A 6,000-nucleotide genomic window follows, 5' to 3' on the forward strand; every position below is an offset into this window, starting at 1 on the left:
GTTTGTCTTGTTCTAATTATTATTTAGATGACTATTTGGCTCATTCCTGAGCAAGGCTTGAATCAAGTCAGACCTGTTAATTGAATCAGGGTTATATAATCACATTTGGGCATTTAAATGCAAACCAATTATTTGAAAGCCCAAGCATCTTACACAAAAGGAAGGAGCTCTAGTGTGTGGCAGGAATGTATGCTAATGCACAAAGCCTAACCCTTAAAGTGGAAGGTGGAGCATTCGTGGGCACTCCTGTTTCAATGAGGTTGTTGTAATAGGTATTGCTCTGGGCATATTCTGGGAAGATGCTGGAAATATCTCAAACAAGCATGACATTGATGTTACCCCAGTTCGTCGAACCCACTACATTTGGAACATGTCTGCCTGTAGCATTTGGCTTGGTTTATAAATATATTATTGGAATCTGTAAGAAGCATTTGCAAGGAGGTCTCTCTTGGCCTTTCTGGTTATCAGCATTCCCTTGTCCTTTCCCTCGACAAAGATCTGCCCAATTAGTCATTTAGATTTTTCAGTCTCTAGTTTCTAGTCTCAGCCCCAATGCCTCCATATCTTGCACTCCTCAAATATTTTTTTAAAAAATTTTAATGTTTATTTATTCTTTAGAGAGAGAGAGGCAGAGCATGAGTTGGGGAGGGGCAGAGAGAGAAGGAGACACAGAATCTGAATCAGGCTCCAGGCTCTGAGTTGTCAGCACAGAGCCTGATGCCGGGCTAGAACCCACCAACCGTGAGATCATGACCTGAGCCGAAGTCGGACGCTTAACTGACTGAGCCACCCAGGCACCCCATTGCACTCTTCAAATATTGGCCCCCTCTACAAAGAAAGAGGAAAGCAAGGAGGAAGCAATGGAAAAGTCATTGACGAGTTGTATGAGGACAAGCAACATAAAGCAATGCATCAAGAAAGAAGGTGTAAGACTCGAGTTTGAAGTGTTTGTCCCTAAACTTTCTAAGACTCACCCAGGCTAAATAGCCCCAGGGGATCCTCTAGCCCATAGCCTCCTCATATATTCTACCCTCCTCACTTGGAGAGCGATGGACCAAATGCCTAGTCTCTGTCCAGTGTTAAGAAGTGACCTGGTGAGCTTTGTTGAGATCACCCAGCCTTGAAACACAACCAGATGCCATCTCTGGAGATGACGTGCTCCTAGAGGAAGCACTTTCTGCTCTCGCACCTTGTCTTAGTCTCGGACACAAAATTGTCAGGCATGTCTGAAGACAGACATTCCAGAGAGAGCTTCATCTTCACCACCATCCTGGCTAGGAAACCCTCACAGACCTGGAGTTGCAAAAGTCAAGGAGGGATGAATCACTGGAGGTGGGGTCCTTGGGATAGTTTTCACTGCAAACACACGGCTGAAATGTGTCACAAGTGGACAGGCATGCCAGTGTGCCCTGTATATAGCCTCTGGCCAGAGGGCACTGTCTTCAACACGGCCAAAGGAAACAGCAAGTTGATTTTTTTCAAATAGGCTTCATTAGACCCACAGAGGACTAACCCTAGACCTGACTTTGGATTACCCTTTTCTTGCCAGGAATTATATTAAATGATTTTATCTGGAACTGAAAGTCATGATGGATGTTGGCTTCTCAGTCTTGAGAGTTAGCTATCAAAAGCTCATTTTTATTCCAGGTCAGCCCTTCACCCCCTTCCTTCTGGGGCACCTGCGATACAGATAAGACCATGACATCTGGCAGGGCTGGTAGGAATGTTAAGTTGAGGCGGGAATGTGGGTGTTAGCATATCAAAGTAGATCTGAGAAAACATTCCAAACCAACTCTTCCACACTAGGAACTCAACCCCTAAGAAACAATCATGATAAGGGCAACTGTCCCACCTCACAGAAGGAAGTGCAAGGTAAAGGCCAGGCCTGCTGTGTGCCAGTACTCAGGGAAGAGGGTCCCACTCATTCACTTGGTGGACTTCCACAAATGCTACTCTGGAGACTAGAGCATGTGAAGGGGGGAAATAAAACACCATCCCTGTCCTGAGTTCTGGGATGGTGGCTGTAAGGCCCCAAGATGCCTGTGGAGATGAATGGTGGCCTACAAGCGCTTGACTGAAGGATAATGGTTTCAAGCCTAAGTTCATTTGCATTACTCACCCAGGGGACTCTGATTAGGAGCTATTTCCAGATGACATAGATCCCCAAGGGACACTTACCTCCTGCCTGTGACACCTCTAAGAGTGACTCTTGCCACACGACTATAGTGACATGTGAAGCTTTTCTCTGATGATGTCATTAAGAATTCTGAATGTCCCAGAAGGGAGGGACTATGATTGGGAATACACTTCCCAGTGTATACCACTTGTGATATCCCAGCTCTGTGGGCAGAAAGAGAAACCTTTGTTGAGTATACTAAAAAGAAAACGAAAAATGCTTTTCAAGTTATGGAATCTGGCTACTTTAAAGAATGTGGTGCTGTCAGTGTCTAAAACAGGAGGTGACCAGACCCAGAGTCCAAAATCTCTAAGTGGCTGTTTGGCAGAAGATGTTTCAAGGCAGCTTAGAAGAGAATATTGGGGCCAGGAGTCTGTAGTCACTTCCCCAGAAGTGCCCTCAGGTCTTGGGTTTCAGAAAAGATAATCACAATTCCTCCTTTTAGGGAAATTTAGTCTAGTTGCTTTTTCTGCCTGAGGCACTGTCCTGTCTCCTTATTTCCCAATTCTTTTTTTTTTAATGTCTATTTGCTTTTGAGAGAGAGAGAGAGAGAATAAGCCATACAGAGAACGACAGATACCACATGTTTTCACTCTTATGTGGATCCTGAGAAACTTAACAGAAACTCATGGGGGAGGGGAAGGAAAAAAAAAAAAAGAGGTTAGAGTGGGAGAGAGCCAAAGCATAAGAAACTCTTAAAAACTGAGAACAAACTGAGGGTTGATGGGGGGTGGGAGGGAGGGGTGGGTGGGTGATGGGTAATGAAGAGGGCATCTTTTGGGATGAGCACTGGGTGTTGTATGGAAACCAATTTGACAATAAATTTCATATATTAAAAGAGAGAGAGAGAGAGAGAACGAATTGAGGAGGGGCAGAGACAGAGAGGGAGACACAGAATCCAAAGCAGGCTCCAGGCTCTGAGCTGTCAGCACAGAGGCCGATACCAGGCTTGAACTCACAAACCCCAAGATCATGATCTGAGCTGAAGTCAGACACTTAACCAACTGAGCCACCCAGGCGGCCCTTTATTTCCCAATTGTTTCCATCCTTCAAGACCCAGTTCAAATGCCACCTCCTTTCATAAGTCTTCCATGATTGACCTCGGTTGGAATTTACCTCTCCCTTCTCTCACTTCCACTGAACTTTATCTACACTTCTCTGATGTCCACTTTCCACTTTTTGTAAGGTAAATTACACCATTGTTTTTTTTTTTTTTTAATCAGTAAGTTTCAAAAGATTGCATTCTTACAGAGTATGTTCTTTGACCACAATGGAATTAAACTGAAAATCAATAAACTACTTAGATGATCCTAAATACTTGAAAGTTAAATAATACACTTCTAAATAACCAGGGAGATCAAATAAGAAATCTTAAGAGAAATCAGAAAATAGTCAAATTGAGGGGTGCCTGGGGGCTCAGTCAGGTAAGTGCCTGACTGTTGTTTTCTGGCCAGGTCATGATCTCACAGTCATGAGATTGAGCCCCTCATTGGGCTCCACACTGGGTGTGTGGAGCCTGTTTAAGATTCTCTCTCTCTCTCTCTCTCTCTCTCTCTCTCTCTCCTTCTACCATTACCCCCCTCCCAAAATAAAACTTAAAAAAAGGAAAATAGTTAAATTGAACAATAATGAAAATTGAATATTACATTTCAAAATTTGTAGGGTGCAGGTAAAGCAGTGCTTCAAGTGAAGTTAATACCATTAATGTGATCATATTAGAAAAGAAGGAAGTTTTAAAATTAATTATCCAAACTTCCACTTTAAGAAGGAGGAAAAAAAGAAAGTAAGGAAATTAAACCCAAAAAAAGTAAAAGGACATAATAGCTATAATAATAATAATAATAATAACTAAAAACAGAAATCAATACATTGGAAAACAAACTGGAGGGATTTTTAACAAAGTTGGCAATTGGTACTTTAAAAAATTTTCATAAAATTTATAACCCCTAGCAAGATTGCTCAATTAAAAAAAAAAAAAGAAAATGCAAATGGCCAATATATGGGATGGAAGAAAGGATATCACTAATAATCTTACAGGCATTATAATGACAATAGGGGAATGCTATGAACAACTTAATGCTAATAAAGTTGGTAACTTAGATGAATAAACAAATTCCTTGAAAAATACAATTTACTAAAATTGACTTGGGAATAAATAAAACATCTAAATCGCTTATATTTTATAAAGAAACTGAATTCACTATCAAAACTTTCTCACAAAGAAAGCTCTATACATAGATGATTTCATTGTGAATTTGATTCATTTAAGGGAAAAAAATAATACAAATCTTACGTAAGCTCTTTCAAAAAGGGAGAAGGGAAAATTTCCCAGTTTATTTTATGACATTAGCATAACCCTGATATCAAACTTGACAAAGATGTTTACAGAAACAAAAATGACAGGTCAACATATCTGTGAATATAGACACAAAAATGCTTACAAAATATTAGCAAATAGAGTTCAGCAATACATAAAAATCATACATTGTGACCAAGTGGAGTTAGAGTTTATTCTAAAAATATAAAGTTGGTTTAACATTTGAAAACAAGTACATTTAATTCACAACAGTAATAGAATAAAGGAGAAAAACTATATAATCATTTCAGTAGAGGTAGAAAAAGTATATGGCAAAATATGACACACATTCATGATTAAAAAAACAACACAGAAATTTAAAAATAGAAGGGAACTTTCTCAGTCTGATAAAGTGCATCTATGAAAAATCTATAGTTAACATCTTACACAATGCTGAAACATTAAATATTCCCCTCCTAAAATCAGGAAAAATGAAAGGTTGTCCGTTTCTAGCACTTCTATTCAACTTATAAGTGGAGGTCTTAGCTGGTACAATAAGACAAGAACATAAATAAAATAGTTGAAGTTTGGAAATAAAGAATAAACTGTAGTTGCAGATGACAGGATTGCTTATGTAGCTAAGCATAAAAGGTCAATATACAAAAATAAATTATATTTCTATATAATAGCAACCAACAATTGGAAAATAATATTTAAAAATATAAAATGAGAACTAATTTAATAAAAGATGTATAATAAGTTTATGTTAAAAGCTCTAAGAGAATATTGAGAGAAATTAGAGATCTGCAAATTGAAATACACATGTCATCGATTGGAAGATGCAATATAGTTATAATTTAAAATTTACTCAAAATGACCTAAAGATTCAGTACAATTTCAATTACAATCCTAAGAGGCTTTTGTAGAAATTTACAGGTTGATCCTATAATTTATATGGAAATACAAAGGGCGTAGAATAGACAAAACAATTCTGGCAAGAAAAAAACCCCAAGCTGAAGCACTCACACTCCTTGATGTCAGTACTTCTGATGAAGCTGCTGTAATCGGGATAAGGTACTATTTAGGTAAGGATACACAAATACACATATCAATTGAACAGAATGGAGAGCATAAAAATACACCCATAAATCTATCGTTTATTGATTTGTGACAAAGGCATCATGAGCTTTCAATGGAGAAAGAATAATCTTTTTAACAAATGGTCTGGAATAACTGGATAAACTAAACTAGATAAAACAAATCTCAATACTTACTCCATCATATCACACATAAAGTTTAATACAGGATAGAACATAGACCTGTTTGCAAAAGCTAAAATTCTAGAGCTTGAAAAGAAAACATAGAAGAATATCTTCCTCAGATTAGGCAAAACTTTTTCTTCTTTTTTAAATGTTTCATTTATTTTTGAGAGAGAGAGAGAGAGAGACAGAGCATGAGTGGGGGAGGGGCAGAGAGACAGGGAGACACAGAATCCAAAGCAGGCTCCAGGCTCCGAGCTGGAGCCCAA

The sequence above is a fragment of the Panthera onca genome, chromosome A3 (assembly GCF_046562875.1).
Source record: "Panthera onca isolate mPanOnc1 chromosome A3, mPanOnc1 haplotype 2, whole genome shotgun sequence".
NCBI lineage: Eukaryota > Metazoa > Chordata > Mammalia > Carnivora > Felidae > Panthera > Panthera onca.